Source organism: Myxocyprinus asiaticus, chromosome 28 (genome assembly GCF_019703515.2).
Source record: "Myxocyprinus asiaticus isolate MX2 ecotype Aquarium Trade chromosome 28, UBuf_Myxa_2, whole genome shotgun sequence".
NCBI classification, from domain to species: Eukaryota; Metazoa; Chordata; class Actinopteri; order Cypriniformes; family Catostomidae; genus Myxocyprinus; species Myxocyprinus asiaticus.
In genome coordinates this window covers 7,641,128-7,660,977 of record NC_059371.1, presented here as the reverse complement: position 1 = coordinate 7,660,977, position 19,850 = coordinate 7,641,128, and positions in this window count along the sequence as shown.

Genomic DNA, 19,850 nt, shown 5'->3' with positions numbered 1-19,850 from the left:
GCTTATTAGGCTTTCAGACATTCAACAACTTTAGAGTAATTTGGTTGCTTAGGAGACCCAGCTGGAGTCACTTAGCATGCCCTGGGATTTGAACTAGTGAGCTAGCGAACTCCAGGGGTGGTAGCCAGTGTCTTTTACCACTGAGCTACCCAGGTCCCCTTAAGTTTGTTATCTATTAGCCAATTGGCTAGCTCACATGTGACATGTTAAGCCAATCGGTTTGCATGGTGTAAGCTGATTGGCCCTTTGACATGTAATTGGGTAGCCAATAAACTTCCGTCTATCTCTTTGTGTAACATTTAAATGGCTCAGTTTTGCAGACAAGCCAGTTACACTGCAGCAAGCTGTGAGAGATTTTTTACCTGAAAAAGTGGCTTGCTCATGTGGTTTGCTGGGGCTTTTCTTCTATTAGCTTATATGATAAGTTCTGCTTTTGTCCATGACACATAGAAGCACATCTTTAACAAGGTAAGCCTTAGCTAAATCTGGCTGGCTTGCATCGCTATTTTAGGTAATTAGATTAAATAAATCCACACAGAGCTAGTCTAAGTCACTAGTTAAATAAGCTCTGGGCTTTCCTGGCTCATGTACACATTATGAGTCAGGTCACTAGCTGTTTAAGCCATTTCAGCCAAGCAGGCCCAGCAACACAGAGATTTAGTTCATTAGTGTTATGCTTTTTGGCCAGTGGCCAGGGCACACCGAGCAAGCATATACTCTGTGCACATGGCTCTTCGGAGCAGCAGCAGCAGGTTTCCCACTCTTTTCAAGGCACAATTTTCCAGGACATTTTTTTGTACCACACAGTTGTAATATATGAGCAAATACACATGAGAAGTCATTAAAATTGTGGTTATTGGAGGGTTATTTTTTCTAATTCCATATTAAACAATTCAATTCCATTTAATCATCGAAATGGTGCCTAACCTATTAATTAGTTAAAATTAATCAAATGAAAACAGAATTATTTTAATTAATAACATTTTTACATTTTTTTACATTATTTTTTATCAAATAAAGTGCTTTTCTACAAAATCCTCTCAGCACAATCCAAAACAACTTGAGATATTTTTGTAAAATTAGGTGCTGCACAACAGAACATCACAGTATTGCTTTAGTATTATTATTTAATTGCATTAATCATGATCTTTTTCCCATTTCACATGTCCATTTAAATCAAGCTTTTATTTTGGCATTTCTGTGTGTTTTTGAAGGTAGTTTCTCTCCTCTGGATATGCAGTTTGATACATGTCCCAGTGTGACAGTTAAACCACAAAAAGCTATAATTTCATTTAAAAAATGATATAGTCTGTATGTGCTACATACAGCTTACTGTCATCTACTACACACATACACACATCCAGAGCACTCATGAAGCTCACGATGAGGTGTTTTCAGCATATGAGCGGCCACTTCACACATTCATTTTGAAGCATGCAGCACATGCATATTATGTTTATTTAATTAAATCGCAGCCTTTTGCAGTTTAATAATCACACTTGGACATATCAAGATTTTAATTTGATTAATTGTACATTCAAACATATAATTTGTTCCCCAAATATGTCAAATTCCATGACATTCCGCATTTTATAGCTAAAGCATGTCCACATGCTTAACTCCGCATGTGTGTGTATTTTCTAGCATTAGCAAGTCTCTGTAATTTCTCTGCAGCAGCAGCAGGTAGCATATCTAGTCCACCAAGAACAATATCCTATCAATATGTCATACCCACATTAAAATGTTAAATCTTTCAGAGAGTTGTCATGACTGAAATAAATATAATACTGGGCTCATTTAGTGCGAAAGAGACCATAAAAGGCTTTAAAATAAAAAAATAATAAAACAATTAAAATCTTAAAGGGATAGTTCACCCAAAAATGAAGCTTCAGTCATTGTTTACTCACCCCTATGTTATTATGACCCCATTATGACTTTCTGTCTTTTTCTATACACTGTAGGGCTTTACTGGTTGTTTAGATCAGTGTTACTATCAGAAATAATTAATAATTATTTCTTTAGTTATTAAGATGGCACCGAGTATGGCTGCTGCGTTGCGAGCTCCGACACAACATAGTAATGTTTTGTTTGTTTTGTTCACAATTCTTATGTTTTTTGTCTTGGATGTTGTCTGCCTTATTGTCTACGACAGACAAACACTTTTGGACATTGGTTCAGCAATCTCACACCGTAAACTGGACTTCACATTCCTCAATGTCGACCCGCTGTTTACAAACACGCAAGCGGAGCCCTTTGTCTGGGCAGCACGGCCGCAGAAATGCAAAAGGAAAAGGGGAAACAGAGCCGGCGTTCTCATCAGAGTAAGACGCCGCGCAAATCGACCCCTGCTACCCACTATTCTACTGACAAATGTTCAGTCTCTGGATAACAAGCTCTGCGAGCTGAAAGCGCGGATCTCTTTCCAAGGAGATACAAGGGACTGCTGCATTATCTGCCTTACGGAAACTTGGATGTCTGCGGAGATTCCAGACTCAGCCATTGAACCCGCGGGGTTCTCCGTGCACTGAGTGGACAGAGCAAAAGACCTCTCAGGTAAAGATGGTGGTGTATGTTTTATGATCAACAAATCCTGGTGTGATCAGAGGAACATACATTCTATCAAGTCTTTCTGCTCTCCTGATCTGGAATTTCTCATGCTTCTGTGTTGACCATTCTGGCTACCGAGGGAATTCACAGCGGTCATTATCACTGCTGTGTACATTCCCCCACAAGCCAACACAGACCGGGAACTCAAGGAACTGTACGGGATTATAAGTGAGCAGGAAACCGCGCACCCTGAGGCCGCGTTCATTGTGACCGGGGACTTTAATAAAGCCAGTTTCAAATCAGTCGCACCAAAATATCACCAGCACATTAGTTTCAACACATGAGGGGACCGGGTTTTTGACCATTGCTACTCTCCATTCCGGGATGGCTACAAATCCCTCCCCCGCCCACCATTTGGCAAATCGGACCACTCTTCCATTCTGCTTCTGCCCGCTTACAGGCAGAAATTGAAACAGGAAGCACCCACCCTCAGAACGATCCAGTGCTGGTCGGACCAATCAGACTCTACGCTACAGGACTGTTTTGATCACACGGACTGGGAGATGTTCCGGTCCGCCTCTGATGATGACATCGAGCTTTATGCTGATAGCGTAATGTGTTTCAACAGAACGTGCGTAGAGGACGTGGTTCCGACCAGAAAAATACGGATCTATCCGAATCAGAAGCCATGGATTAATAGCGATGTTCGCGCGGCACTTAATGTGCGGACCTCCTCTTTTAATTCCGGGAATGCGGAGGAGCATAAACAAGCCAGTTATGCCCTCCGAAAAACTATCAGAACCGCAAAACGCCAGTACAGGAGCAAGATTGAAGGACACCACCAACTCTAGAAGCATGTGGCAGGGAATTAACATCATCACGGACTTTAAAGGGAATAAAAACTCCGCCATGAACACCGCTGCCTCTCTCCCGGATGAGCTAAATACTTTTTATGCTCGTTTCGAGGGAAATAACACCACCCTCGCGGAGAGAGCTCTCGCGGCTGAAGCTACAGAGGTTAGTTCACTCTCCGTCTCTTTAGCGGATGTAACCCGATCCTTCCGACGGGTGAATATCCGCAAAGCCGCGGGCCTAGACGGCATTCCGGGCCGCGTCATCAGAGCATGCGTGAACCAGCTGGCTGGTGTTTTTACGGACATTTTCAACCTTTCACTCTCTTTGTCTGTAGTCCCCACATGCTTTAAAACATCCACCATTGTGCCTGTTCCAAGACAATCAAAAATAACTTGCTTAAATGACTGGCGTCCTGTTGCTCTGACCCCCATCATCAGCAAATGCTTTGAGAGACTAATCAGAGATTACATCTGCTCTGTACTGCCTCTCTCTTGACCCATTGCAGTTTGCTTACCGAAACAACCGCTCCACTGATGATGCCATTGCATCTACAATACACACTGCTCTCTCCCACCTGGAAAAAAAAAGACACTTATATGAGAATGCTGTTTGTAGACTACAGCTCGGCATTCAACACCATAATGCCCTCCAAGCTAGATGAGAAACTCCGGGCTCTGGGCTTAAACAGCTCGCTGTGCAGCTGGATCCTGGACTTCCTCTCAAGCAGACACCAGGTGGTTAGAATAGGCAGCAACATCTCCTCCTCACTGACCCTCAACACTGGAGCACCACAGAGCTGTGTTCTCAGCCCACTCCTGTATTCACTGTACACACATGACTGTGTGGCAACACATAGCTCCAATGCCATCATTAAGTTTGCTGATGACACGACGGTGGTAGGTCTGATCACTGACAATGATGAAACAGCCTACAGAGAGGAGGTGCACACTCTGACACATTGGTGTCAGGAGCACAACCTCTCCCTCAACGTCAGTAAGACAAAGGAGCTTGTGGTGGACTTCAGAAGAAAAGACAGAGAACACAGTCCCATCACCATCAATGGAGCACCAGTGGAGAGAGTCAGCAGCTTCAAGTTCCTGGGTGTCCACATCTCTGAGGAACTCACATGGTCCATCCACACTGAAGTCATTGTGAAGAAGGCTCATCAGCGCCTCTTCTTCCTGAGACGGCTGAGGAAGTTTGGAATGAACCGCCACATCCTCACACGGTTCTACACCTGCACTGTGGAGAGCATCCTGACTGGCTGCATCTCCGCCTGGTACAGCAATAGCACCTCCCACAACCGCAAAGCACTGCAAAGTGTGGTGCGAACTGCCAGACACATCATCGGAGGTGAGCTTCCCTCCCTCCAGGAAATATATACAAGGCGGTGTGTGAAAAAAGCTCGGAGGATCATCAGAGACTCCAGCCACCCGAGCCATGGGCTGTTCACTTATACATTCTTTATTATAATTTTTTTCACATTTTAAAATAATAGTAAAGTCATCAAAACAATGGAATAACATAAATGGAACTATGGGAATTATGTTGTGACTAAACAAAATCCAAAATAAATCAAAACTGTGTTATATTTTAGCATCTTCAAAGTAGTCACCCTTTGTCTAGAATTTGCAGACATGTACTCTTGACATTTTCTCAACCAACTTCTTGAGGTATCACCCTGGGATGCTATTTAAACAGTATTGAAGGAGTTCCCATCTATATGCTGGGCACTTATTGGCTGCTTTTCTTTATTATTTGGTCCAAGTTATCAATTTCAAAAACTTTTTTTTTTTATTAAATTTTAGTTTTATAATGAAATTAATATGGTAGCACAATTATATTTTTGTCTACAAAATTAATTTCAAACATTTAAGCATACGCCTTCAGGTCAAAAGATTTTTAAGATCATGAGAAACATTTCAGTCAAGTGTTTCAAAACGTTTGACCGGTAGTGTGTGTATGTATATATGTATATGTGTATATATATATATATATATATATATATATATATGTATATATATATATATATGAAAGCTCCAAAAGAGAAAGGAAAGAGGCTTTCCATTAGAGGAAAATATGAACAGTGACAAAAAAAAAAAAAAAAGAGGAATATCAGGAATTCTATGAGAGGGAAATGAATGCAGTGACAAAACAAATCAGAGGATAAAGAGTAAAAATGGTGTGTGTAAAAGAATTTAAATCAAAATATTGCATTGTAAACATTCATTGAGAACATGTGAGGCATGCTCAGTGGCTTTTGTAAGGTTCTGTGGAGAAACTGTTAAGTTCAGGGGTGGGGGGGAGTAGGAGGAATACGAGCAGAATTTTAACAATGTTCTCATTTATTTAGTGCTTGGGGAGATGAGGCAATCATTAAATAACCCACCTGACACTAATGCACACAAATGTGCGAGTGTATGTGTGTCAATTTTGCTTTTCATTGATTGCCCTTGTATGAAAATCAATATTCAGATCTTATTCTGAATATTCATATTCATGTCTTGTCATGCAGGAACTTGTGTAACTGAATTCTGTGAATACTGAAAGTGACTCTCAATAAAACTGATGTTGTACCTGAATATCATACTAAAGCAAAAAGCTATGAAAGGACATGCGTTAGATACATTTTACTGTGGTTAAGGATGTTCTTCGCTGAATCTTCAAACACATGGACTCGAGTGGCTTATTAATAATAAAAAATTTTAATGACAGGAACAACAATATGATACAGTTAAAGACACCAATGTTCAATAAATAAATTTGTTAATAATCAGAATAAACTCTTCCTGAAATATTGGTCATTTGCCGGCATTTAACGGTTGCCAAACAATGCAGCTTTAAACATTAATATTCAACTGACGGTTACGTACGTGTGTGTATGTGCATGCGTGTGCGCTATTTTTCAACAGCTTTGAACGAGACTCATCCAATAAAAACTATCCATTTTATGAAGGGTATTTTGGCACACTAACGACTTTTGGTGAACTCTAACCTGCAAATTTGTGCAGCAAAAAGCCATCTGACCAATGGAGAATAAAAATGCCACACACTGAACTCTTGGCTCAATATAAAGAATACAAACTTCAAAGCAGCATGGTTTGCCTTGTTGCGGAAAAAGTGGAGAAATATATTTGAAAATTTTTCATTTATGATTTGTGATTTATTAAAAGCAGTAGCTCTAGAGTGTGATATCATTTTCTGCTATCCATATTCATTGTGGGGTCTGTAATAATTTTGCATGCTTAAAGTCCAGTGTGACCACACCTTTATTCTTCAGGATACAAACTATTTTCAGAACATGATCATCTATACAAACATACATTATTCTGTGTTAAAGATGGGTCTGATTGCCTATTTAGAAAGTAATTTTTAATTCTAGAACATTTTATCATTGGTTTGTTTTGTCACGTTTTATCTTTGATAGCGGAGTTTATCTCTGAATGTATGAAATATTTTTTTATTTTCTTTACCAGTGTTTAGCGTATTTACACATTAAACATAAATGCTTGCTTTGATCATGTGTGCATTGAGCATGTGTGTATGTCAGTGAGTTGAAAAATCGAGTTATTCAGTGTAATATAATGTGTCTTCACTCCCATCAGACTGAGAGATTATTATGATTGCAAATCAGTAGGGTTGATAGTAAATCACTGAGATTTCTCATGGGCTTTGTTCAGCCCTGTTCATCTCTCTCTCTCTCTCTCTCTCTCTCTCTCTCTCTCTGTCTGTCTCTCTGGGCATTCTCGGAGTTTGTGCATGTGAGAGTGGTGGTGGGTAAGGACGGAGTGGTGGAAATTCACCTTATTTCTTCTTGCTTTAGTTATCTTTCCTTTTCTTTTTTTCCTGCATGGTTTGGTAAGTACTTATTTTTTTCAGTTATTTTTGTTTTTTGAGTGAAGTGAGTTTTTGCGTGGAGGGATGGCATCTCAGGTGGAGACGTCATCCTTACACAATGGCTTCAGGTGTGTACCTGCTGAAGGGGTAATGGTGGAGGATGTTTTTTTTTAAACACAACATCTTGTTAATCAGTTGATTGAAAGTGGAATCATTGTAAATTAAAATTTGTTGCAGATTACTCCTCTCTATGCTGTCTCTTCTAAAATCATGATTTCGAATGTGCCGCCGTTCATTACTGACGAAGCACTGGAGCGCGAGTTAGTGCAGTTTGGTAAGATTGCTAGGTCTCCCTGGGGTGGAAACATCCAGCTTTAAAACATGTAATGTCTTTTAGGAGGCAAGTTTATATGTTTTTAGACTCTCCAGAGTGAGTATTAGACATTTCCTTTCGAGTAAAACACAAAGGAAAAACATATATGGTTTATGCGTCTTAAGGCAATCTGAGGTGTTTTGAATGTGGAGATGTCGGCCACAAGCGGATTGCTTGTCCACACAAAGAGAGAGAAATGGAAGGAAATTGTGTCGGATTGGAGAATAGTGGTTCAGTTATTCATCTGCCTGAACAAGTTGCACGGGAGGAAATGTCCTGGTTACTTTCGTAACCTCCGTTCCCTGATGGAGGGAACGAGATATTGTGTCGATATAGTGACACTAGGGGTCACACTTGGGAGCCCCAAACACCTCTGCTTTTAAGAAAAAAGGCCAATGAGAATTGCCGAGTGGAATTTGCATGCCACTCCCCCGGACATACGAGTATAAAAGGAGCTGGTATGCAACCACTCATTCAGGTTTTGTGCTGAGGAGCCGAGACCAGGTCCCGGCCATTTCAGCGAGAAGTTTAGCATTGTGGCAAGAGGGACACAATGTCTCGTTCCCTCCATCAGGGAACGGAGGTTACGAAAGTAACCAGAACGTTCCCTATCTGTCACTCACTCGACGTTGTGTCGATGTAGTGACAGTAGGGGTCCCTATACAAAACGCCACAACTAGCTGAACTGTGTTACGTGAACTGGTGGTGTGTGATGGGCAGACTGCTGTGTGCCTCGTAGCCAGCACACCAGGCCATCATGTAACCTCCCCCAACTCTCTTATGAGCGTTGAACGGTCCATTAGGAACAAGTCGGCTGCCCAACTATAGGGACAGGCTAGCCAGCCGAGGCCTCTTTTCCCTCTCTTTTCTCCCAAAAAGAGTGGAATTTGTTAACTGACTGGGAGCCATAAGTGTCTGTGTCGGGGGTGTACCTCCCAAGGGGAAGACACCGTGGAGACCATACCCCACCCAAAGGGGGGGGGGGGTATTCTGAGTGGAATACATCACATGGTCTTACCGAGTCTTGTCGGAAGTATGTCATGTGGAGAGGTCCCATGGTAGGTCCTACCCGAAGGGAGAGGAGTTTCTACAGAGCATGGTGACAGGGGCAGAGGGGCCTCTGCCCAAGGAAGACGCAGTTTGCCGTCAGGGAAACAATTTTGCGGAAGATATCACATGGGGTCGCCTTCGGGGAACCAGCATATGTGGAGCACCTACCTCAGTACAGGGGCTCATTAACGCACGTACTGGGCTGGTCAGCAAGTTTCTCCACAAACTCAACTGCCAGAGGGTCCACTCTCCCCTGAGGGTAACCTGACATGACAGTGCATCCGCTGCGGTGTTGAGGTCGCTAGGGATGTGAGTGGCTCATAGCAACTTGAGGCGTTGCTGACTCCAGAGGAGGAGACAGCGGGCGAGTTGTGACATGCAATGGGAGCGTAGACCGCCTTGGTGGTTGATGTACACTACCGTCGCTGTGTTGTCCATCCGGACCAACACGTGCTTGCCCTGGATCAATGGCCGAAACCTCCGCAGGGTGAGCAGAACTGTCAACAACTCTAGGCAGCTGATGTGCCAACACAGCCACAGGCCAGTCCAGGAGCCGGTGGCTGTGTGCCCATTGCATACAGCGCCCCAGCCCGTCTTGGAGGCATCTTTTGTAACCACGACGCACCTGGAGACCTGCTCTAGGGGAACCCCTGCCCGTAGAAATGCAAGGTCGGTCCAAGGGCTGAAGAGGCGGCGACAGATCAGCGTGATGGCCACGCGATGTGTCCCGTGGTGCCATGCCCATTTCGGGACTCGAGTATGAAGCCAGTGCTGAAGCGGTCTCATATGAATCAACCCGAGCGGTTTGGCCACTGCTGAGGATGCCACATGCCCCAGGAGCCTCTGAAAAAGTTTCATTGGAACCGCTGTTCTCCGTCTGAATGCCTTTTGACAGTTCAGCACCAACTGTGTGCGCTCATTTGTGAGGCATGCTGTCATCGAGACTGAGTCCAACTCCAAACCGAGAAAAGAGATGCTCTGAACCAGGGAGAGTTTGCTCTTTTCACAGTTGACCTGAAGCCCCAGTTGGCTGAGGTGCCGGAGCACGAGGTCCCTGTGTTTGCACAGCAACCTTCGAGAGTGAGCTAGGATTAGCCAGTCGTCGAGATAGTTGAGGATGTGGATGCCCACTTCCCTTAGCGGGGCAAGGGCTGCCTCTGCGACTTTTGTGAAGACGCGAGGGGACAAGGACAGGCCTAAGGGGGGAGGATCTTGTACTGGTACACCTGGCCTTCGAAGGCAAATCGCAGGAAGGGTCTGTGTCGAGGTAAGACCGAGACGTGAAAGTACACGTCCTTCAGGTCTACCGCCGCGAACCTATCTTGATGCCAGACGCTCGCTAGAATGCATTTTTGCGTCAGCATCTTGAACGGTAAAAGCCCGGTTCAGTACTCACAGGTCCAGGATTGGTCGCAACCCACCGCCTTTCTTCGGTACGATGAAGTAAGGGCTGTAGAACCCTTTCTTCATCTCGGCTGGAGGGACAGGCTCATCGTGCCCTTGCACAGATGGGTAGCGATCTCTGCACGCAAGGTATTGGTGTTCTCGCCCTTCACCGAGGTGGGTGCCTGGTGAACTGAATCGCGTAGCCGAGTCGGACGGTCCGGGTCAGCCATCGCAACGGGTTGGAAAGTGCGAGCCAAGCGCCCAAACTCCGGGCGAGGGGGACCAAGGCAATAATCACATTGAACGTACCGGCGGGTGGGGCCTCGCGGCGGGGCAGAGCTCGAGGTGCCATGTCGAGGGGATTCGAGCCCCGTGGCCGTGCTGAGTCAGGGACATCAAAGCACTTACCTGGCTCCTGCCGCCCACCATAAGATTGGCCGAGGAGGGGGGAGGAGGAGTCTCGTCCCCGTAGTCCACCGGACCCAATCCCATCTGGGCGTGCTTGTGCCACAGCTGGGCGCACAGGAGTGGGGGGACTGCCGCTGGAGTGCCATACCTGCAAAGATGGAACGGTGGACGGTGGTCATGACGACGGCCATGCGCACCGGACATGTGACCTAGGGAAAAAGAAAACCGCTCTTTTGTTGAATTTTTGGGTACCGCAGCCTCTTGGACATGCGGCGAAATTAAATGAAAATGAGACAAAATATTCTCCTCCTGGCCCTCCACCGGGGGATGGAGTGGTCTGTCACCAGCTCCAGAGAAGCAGGTCTCCTTGCCCCTGGGTCGCCCGTGTCAGGGGTGCTTCGAAGCCTTCCTCGGGTTCTTGGCGGCCGGCCATGAGACGGGTGGCGTTTGCTTCCTGTGCTGGGCTCCATGCCGGGGCCGGGCCACGGGGGCGGGCTGTGGTGGAGCCGGTGTTGTAGTTGCAGGAGGACACCCTTGGTGACGAGCAGACGGGGTGCAGAGTCTTGAGCCGCTCCGGGGCACCGGAGAGCGAGGTTGATTGCTGACCGCAGTTCCTGCATCAATCCCGGGTCAGAACTACCCTCGTGCAGTTCTTTTAGCGCCTTGGCTTTGTGTACTTGCAGGAGAGCCATGGCATGCAGGGCGGAGGCGGCTTGTCCAGCGGCACTGTAGGCCTTAGCCGTCAGGGACGACGTAAACCTATAGGCCCTGCACTGCGAACACCTTATCCACCTGGGGGATCACCGAAAACCCCCTGGCCGCCCCGCCATCGAGGGTAGCGAGAGCGGGGGAGCTGAAAGACCGGGACCGGGCAGTAAAAGGTGCCTCCCACGATCTTGTCAGCTCCTCATGCACTTCTGGGAAGAAAGGAACGGGGGCGGGGCATGGCCGTGGGTGGCGACCCGAGCCCCTGAACCACGAGGGTTCAGGGGAGAGTGGAGGGTTCCACTCTAGCTCGACGCTCGCGGCTGCCCGGGAAAGCATGTCTGTCATTTCCGCCTGGGACCGGGACCATTCCCGAAGGAGGAAGCCCAGTCGAAGCCTCTGCATCTGATTGGATGAGCCTGCTCTCCGATGCTGCGCTTGATAACTCGTCTTCTTCCCGGGCTCCAAACGAGAGGTCGAACTCACCCTGAGACGATCCACGATCTTGTCCGAGCACCCGACCGGGGCAAGCGAGTGTGCTGGGGAATGGGAGGTCCGTGGGGGGATACCCGGTGGAGGTGGTCCCATTGAGGTCCCCAAATCGCCCCCAGTGCTAACCGGCACAGCCTCATACCTGTAGGTAGAAGGACCGAGGTGGGGTGCCACTGGGGTGGCTTGCTTTCTTACGAATGCAAGCCGCGACCACAACGTTGCCATGGTCATGTTCTCACAATGAGGACAAGACCCATCCATGAACGATGTCTCCACGTGGGCAGTGCCCAGACACGTAAGACAGCGATCGTGGCCGTCAGAAGAGGAGAGATAACGACCGCAACCAGGAATAACACACAAATGGATAGGCATCTTTAAAAAGACGTTTTGTGTGTGCCGCTCTTATATATTAGAGAATATACTCTTTTAGTTGTTTCTGCTGAAGTGCCTGGGGCGTTCTCTGCACTCCACGGGTGCAGAGGGGGAGAAGCCGCTGAAATGCGCCGTAGAATTCAGCAGATGAGGTGAAAGAACTTTGCGGATGAATTCAGCTTCAATTAATTGAACCGCTTGTCTCCGAAGAGAAAATCTGAATGAGTGGTTGCATACCAGCTCCTTTTATACCCGTATGTCCGGGGGAGTGGCATGCGAATTCCACTCGCCAAGTCTCATTGGCCTTTTTTCAAAAAAGCAGAGGTGTTTGGGGCTCCCAAGAGTGACCCCTAGTGTCACTACATAGACACAACATCGAGTGAGTGACAGATAGGGAACTGCGGGTCCTTCTGAGGTAAAAGTCTCAGAAGTGAATGAATCTGCACCTGTACTATGTATTCAATTGGAAGATAAGGTGAGGGTAAGCGGAACAATGGCCATTATCTCTGAACCTAATGAAGTTGCTATGAATAATGTTGATGACGGAACTAATACTGAGCCGTCAGTTGTTGAAGAGGTCAATAATGATGAGGCGGGTGCTGTGCCAAACACTAGTGACAATCAGTGTGATGGGCAGTGGTGGGGAATTGGCAGAGGAGTCTGCTAATAGAACAGGTAATGAAATGAGTGGAGTAGATGATATGATGTCAGATGAAAATGCATCACTTCATGAGAATGATCTTTGTTCACAGAGAGATAATCTATGTGGCCTTGTAATGAATTCTCAAGAGGATTCCAATAGTGATTCCTCTTTGTATACGTTGGATGAGATAAATGCTTTCCTGGATGATACATTTGACAAACAGTCAATGTGTCGGTAGTCAGTAATGGTACTTCAAAAGAATGTAGGTTTTTATCTTCTCAGTGAGAAGAAAAGCTTTTGTTTAAAGAGACGCATAACAACGATTAGAAAATGTAAAAAGGTGGGAAAAAGAATGTCAAAGAGTATGGCTTAATTTGACCATCCATGCATCACGTGGTGTTTCTCTGTATGCTCTCTATATCTGTCCATCTCCTTTCCATTTTTCTACATACAGAAGTGTTAAGAGTAGGCTCTCTTAATATTAATGAGGGGAGGGATGCAAAAACAAAAACATGCATTAGTATCTGAAATAGTAGAGCAGAAGAGTTTACATGTTATGTTTCTTCAAGAAACGCATAGTGATGGAAAAAATGAAGCTTTAATGGGGAATGTGGTGGAAAAGGCAGTACAAATTGAGTCATGGAACAAATTTGAGTGCATGAGTGGCAATCCTTTTTTCACCTGATATAAGAATTGCTGTCTTGAAAACAGAGTAAGTTGTCAATGGACGTCTTGTAGTTAAAGCTGAAATTGAGGGGGGTATTTATTATTTTATTAATTTGTATTCACCAAATTTAGGGTTTGAGAGGTTAATGTTTTTTAATATATTATGTAATGTGTTAAAACATTGTTTTAATAATGGCATTATTATAGTTGGTGGAGATTGGATTTGCACAGAAGATTTTACTGTTGATTATACTGCTGAAGAACCTCATATACGGTCCTCTTCTTGTCTATCAAGGTTAATTAGAGAATATGAACTTTTAGATATGTGGAGGATTAAACATTCAAAGGCAAGACAATATACATGGATCAAGATAAATGATAATAGAGTTAGTGCTGCTCATCTGGATAGAGTTTATGTATCAAAACATTTAAGTAGCCAAACTATTGATTGTCGTATCATTCTGGTGGATTTTTCAGATCACCATTTGGTTTTTGTTTCAGTTAATATCAGTGTAAAGAAGTCATCCTATAGGCATTTTAATATCAAATTACTTTTGGATAAAGCTTTTTGTAAATATTTTTAATTTTTTTGGCAACAGTGGAAATTGAGAAAAGGTGACTTTAAAAATGTAAGGCGGTGGTGGGATATAGGAAAAATAAATATTAAAATGTTCTGTCTTCAATATACTGCTAACTCTACCAAAAAAGAGATAATATTGCTGGAAGCAGAGTTAATTGAGAGATATGATCCAGTGATGCATAAAACTTTACAACTTAAGAAATTGGAACTGGGGACATACTTAAATGAAAGAGTAAAGGGAGCTCTAGTAAGATCTTGATTTATATGTTACAGAAATGGATGCTCCTAGTGCTTTCTTTTTTAATCTGGAACATAATGTAGCGAAGCAGAAACAGATGGTCTGCCTTCGTCTTTCTGATGGAAGAGTGACCAGTGATACCAGAGAAATGAGTCGTCACGCAGTAAACTTTTATTCTAGCTTGTATACTGCTGAAAATTGTGAAGATTTGCCTCAAATAGACTCTGACTCAATGACTGCTCTTGAGAAAGGTATATCCTTTCAAGAACTTACTACTGCAGTTGGTCAACTCAATTCAGGAAAATCCCCAGGTATCGATGGGCTACAACCTGAATTTTATAAGCATTTTTGAAACTGGATTGGAGGAGATCTTTGTGAAGTTTTTAAATAATGTAATCAAAAAGGTTCTTTGCCTATATCTTGTCAATGTGCTGTGTTATCTCTATTGCCAAAAAAAGGAGATTTATCTTTCTTGAAAAATTGGAGACCAGTTGCCTTGTTGACTACTGAATATAAAAAGTTATCCAAATGTATTGCTAATAGGCTTAAAAGGTATTTACATCAAATAGTTCCAAGGGGTCAGACTTACTGTGTTCCAGATAGAACAATAGTGGACCATTTGTTTTTGATACGGGATGTTTTAGATTAGGGCTGCACGATATTGGAAAAAACTGACATAGCGATATTTTGTTTTTCTGCGATATATACTGCGATATGAAAAAATACAGGATGACTTCACCAGATGACTTGAATAGCTCTATTTGAGAAGAATTAATTATTCTAGAATGATTTTGGTGATTTTGAAGGGAACTGCATCTGCAATCAAAAATTAAAAAAAGAAACTGAAAATGACTTTTTACTTTTTGACTTATTTTGTGTAGTTTATTTTATTATAATAATTAATACACTGTTTACTTTCTTATCAATTCAGGCTAAAGTCAATGATCTAACATGTTATGTTTTGTTATTAATAATGCATGTTGCTTACCCTAAAATAAATGGGCTCATTTGTGAATGAAGAAGTGTGGTGTCTAGAAGGGATCCAGGAGATTACAGGAGGCTTTATCTCTGTACTCCAACCAGGTTAAAACAGAGCATTACACTAAGGAGAAAGTTTCATTATCACAATAGGGAATTAATGTGAATGACAAAAGTCATTTAACATTTTATTACAAATTAAATTACAAACCTCTTTTTTTTTTTTTTTTTTAAATAGAGAAGTAAACAATAAACATATTTTAATTTCAACCATAAAAACCCTGAGTGATTTACAAAAATACAATATAAAATAAAATGTTTATAAAACAAATAACTTAAAAAATAGTTGTGTGATGGTATTACATACCGCTTGTCAAGCGACCGGATCATGTTTTTGAAACCCTCTTTGGTAACCGTGTTAATTGGTAGCCTATCATGTCTTTTGCAAGGTGAAATGTTATTGAATCTGTGATTTCTCTCTGCTGTTTGGAACCTTTCTCATATGGTGTAACACTGGCAAAGGCATCCAAAATAGTTTTTTGCTTTGGACAGCATTCAGATCTGGCTTTGCACTCGTCATACAAAGATTTGTGGTGCCGACTTAAATGATCAAACAAATTGGTTGCATTGCAGCAACAGTTGCAAGGCACTCTTGACAAAGTACCTGTTGTGGTCATCATCATCCTGTCTGTAGCCGAAATATTTCCATATAACTGATGATGCATTTCTTTTTTCAACCAAATTCTCAATTTCGGTCTTTTTTGCCTGTTTCTCGCTCATCATTTTGTCATGCGCAAGCAGAGCCTGCATGTCAACAACGTGCAGCAACGAACTCCGTGTTTTAAAAAAATAATAATAAACTCGGTGAATCCAAGAACCCATAAATCAGAGTAAATTACATCATATCATATAATGCTAGTTCCCTATCTATCACTCACTTGACGTTGTGTCGATGTAGTGACACTAGGGGTCACCCTTGGGAGCCCCAAACACCTCTGATCTTTGAAAAAAGGCCAATGGGAATTGGCGAGTGGAATTTGCATGCCACTCCCCCGGACATATGGGTATAAAAGGAGCTGGTATGCAACCACTCATTCAGATTTTCTCTTTGGAGCCGAGCGGTTCTATTCATTGAACTGAATTCTCCACGATTTTCATTCACCTCCTCTGCTGGATTCTTACGCTGCATTTCAGCAGCTTCTCCCCCCCTGCACCGGTGCAGTGCAGAGATCACCCCTGGGCGCTTCGGCAGAAACAAACAAACAACAAAAAGTAGTATAAAAGAGTATATTTTCTTCACTAAAAGAACGGCACACACGGGATGTCTTTTTAAAGATGTCTTTCCGTTTGTATGTTATTCCTGGTTGCGGTTGTTATCTCTCGGCTTCTGACAGCCATGATCGTTGTCTTACGTGTCGGGGCGCTGCCCACGCGGAGACATCGTCCTTGGGTGGGTCTTGTCCTCATTGCGAGTACATGACCATGGCAACGTTGCAGTTGTGACTTGCCTTCGTAAGAAAGCAAGCCACCCCAGTGGCTCCCCGCCTCGGTCCTTCTACCTACGGGTATGAGGCCGTGGCAGTTAGCACTGGGGGCGATTTGGGGACCTCAATGGGAGCACCTCCGCCGGGTATCCCCCCCATGGACCTACCATTCCTCAGCATGCTTGCTTGCCCCGGTCGGGCTCTCGGATGAGACCGCCGGCTCATCTCTGGGTGAGTTCGACCTCTTATTCGGGGTCCGGGAAGATGATGAGCTCTCGAGCACAGCATCGGAGAGCGGGCTCGTTCAGTCCAATGCGAAGGCTTCGGCTGGGTTTCCTCCCTCGGGTACGGTCACCCAGTCGCTCACAGCCGCGCCCGGCCTCGGTTCCTTTCTTCCCGGAGGTGCATGAGGAGCTGACAAGATCGTGGAGGGCACCTTTCACGACCCGATCCCGGTCTCTCAGCTTCCCCGCCCTCACTACCCTCGATGGTGGGGCGGCCAGGGGCTATTCGGGGATCCCCAGGTAGATAAGGCGCTCGCGGTGCACTTGTGCCCGCAGAGCACCACCACCTGGCGTGGGGCCCGAAGCTCCCGTCCAGGGTCTGTAGGTTCACGTCGTCAACTGGACAAGCCGCCTCCGCCCTGCAAGCCATGGCTCTCCTGCAGGTACACCAAACCAAGGCAGCTGGTCAGGTATACCGCTTGCACATAGTGCCTTTCCCTCCTTTGAGGTGAAGATGTGCGCTGTTGACTCCCAGTAGTGCTCACAAAGTGGTGATCCCTGGATGACTTTCCTCCTTAGCACTGTGGCAGACGAGTTTGTGGAGAAATTCACTGCCGGCCCAGTACATGTGCTAACTAAGCCCTGTACTGGGGTAGATGCTCCACATGTGCTGGTTCCCCATAGGTGGCCCCATGTGATGTATATCTGCTGCTAAATCGTTTTCCTGTTGGTAAACTGTGTCTTCCTTGGGCAGAGGTTCCTCTGTCCCCGGTCACCATGTTTTTAGAGTTCCTCCCCTCTCGGGTAGGACCTACCATGGGACTTCTCCACATGACATACTTCCAACAAGACTCAGTAAGACCATGTGACGTCTTTCCACTCAAAATACCCCCCCCCCCCCCCCCGGGCAGGGTGTGGTCTCTGCAGTGTCTTCCCCTTGGGAGTGACATCCCCCCGATGTAGACACTTATGGCCCCAGTCGATAAACAAATTCCACTCTTTTTGGGGAGAAAAGAGAGGAAAAGAGGCCACAACTGGGCTAGCATGTCCCTATTTTTTGGGCAGTAAACTTGTTCCTGAAGGATCGTTCGGCGCTCATAAGAGCATTGGGGGAGGTTACATGACGGCCTGGTGCGCTGGCTATGAGGCACACAGCGGTCTGCCCGTCTCGCACCGCCAGTCCACGTAACACAGTTCAGCTTATTGTGGCATTTCGTATAGGGACCCCTAGTGTCACTACATTGACAAAACATCGAGTGAGTGACAGATAGGGAACGTCCTGGTTACTTTCGTAACCTCGGTTCCCTGATGGAGGGAACGAGACGTTGTGTCCCTCCTGCCACAATACTGAACTACCCACTGAAATGACCGGGACTTTGTCTCGGCTCCTCAGCACAAAACCTGAATGAGTGGTTGCATACCAGCTCCTTTTCTACCTGAATGTCCGGGGGAGTGGCATGCAAATTCCACTCGCCAATTTCCATTGGCCTTTTTTCAAAGATCAGAGGTGTTTGGGGCTCCCAAGAGTGACCCCTAGTGTCACTACATCGACACAACTTCTCGTTACCTCCATCAGGAAATGGAGGTTACGAAAGTAACCAGGACGTTTTCCTTTTGAAAATAAATAAAAAATATTGTAGACTGATATATGTTTAACTTAGGCTACTACATCGCACGTTCTGCAATGTGACTATTGTGGATGCGCACATCGTGATGTCGATGCTGAAATGATACATTGTGCAGCCCTATTTGAGATATTTGTAGAGAGTTTAAAGTTAAAATTGTGTAAATCTCTCCAGATCAGGAAAAGGCTTTTGATCGTGTTGATCATGATTATTTATTTAAAGAATTGGAAGCTTTTGGATTTGGGGAGGGTTTTACAAAGTGGGTGAAATTGATATATGCAGATGCTGCTTATATTGTTAAAGTAGGAGTGGGGTTAAGTCAGCCCATTTCAGTGTCAAGGGGCATTAGGCAAGGTTGTCCTTTGTCAGGGCAATTATACAGCTTAGCAATTGAACCCTTTGTTTTTTAAGGAAAAAAAACTATCTGGTTTTATGCTACCAGGTTTTTCTAAAAGTCCAGGAATTGTATTAAGCTCCTATGCTGATGATGTCACATTGTTTGTTAACAATGTGCAGGATGTCAATGTTTTGTTGGATTCACTTTATGATTATGAGAGAGCTTCATCAGCTAAGGTAAATTGGAATAAAAGTGAGGCTTTCTGGGTGAGTCATGCATACTTAAAAGAATGTCCACAGTTGCCTGGGCATCTTAAATGGGGAACTGAGGGGTTAAAAATATTAGGTGTTTATATTGGTTCAGATGAATTTCAGAAAAGAAATTGGGAGGGCATAGAGGAGAGAGTATGCACCCGATTATCTAGGTGGAAGTGGTTGCTACCCCAGTTATCCTATAGGGGGAGAGTTTTGGTTGCTAATAATCTTGTAGCATCGACTCTTTGGCATAAATTTAATGTGCTACAGCCACCTGGAGGCTTAGTCCAAGGAATTCAAAGACAACTAGTGACTTTTTTTTTGGTCGGGACAACATTGGATACGGTCTGCTGTTTTTTATCTCCCTATTCAAGAAAGGGGTCAGGGCTTAGTGGACTTTTCGCCTACAAACAGCCCAAAGACTACTATATAACAGCAAACTTGCTTGGATAGATACAGCTTTTGAGGAGGGTGGGTAATATGAAACTTGACAAACATCTGTTATTGATGCAATTAAGGGAGAACGAGCTAGTGGATCTTAACCCCTTTTATAAATCGGTGTTGGAAGCATGGAAAGTTTTTTTCTGTCTCAAGATCACCTGATTTAAAAGTGGATTTGTGGCTGTTGGAGGAACCCTTGTTTTTTAACTCTCTCTTCTCTTCAAGACTTTTATCCTCTGGAAGCCTGTGCTCTCGTATGATAGCTGCTGGGTATGTAAAGTTGGGCAACATTTTGAACAACAGCCCAGAGACTGTGAGTCAAAGAACTGGTGTGAAATCTGTAAGGATGTTATGG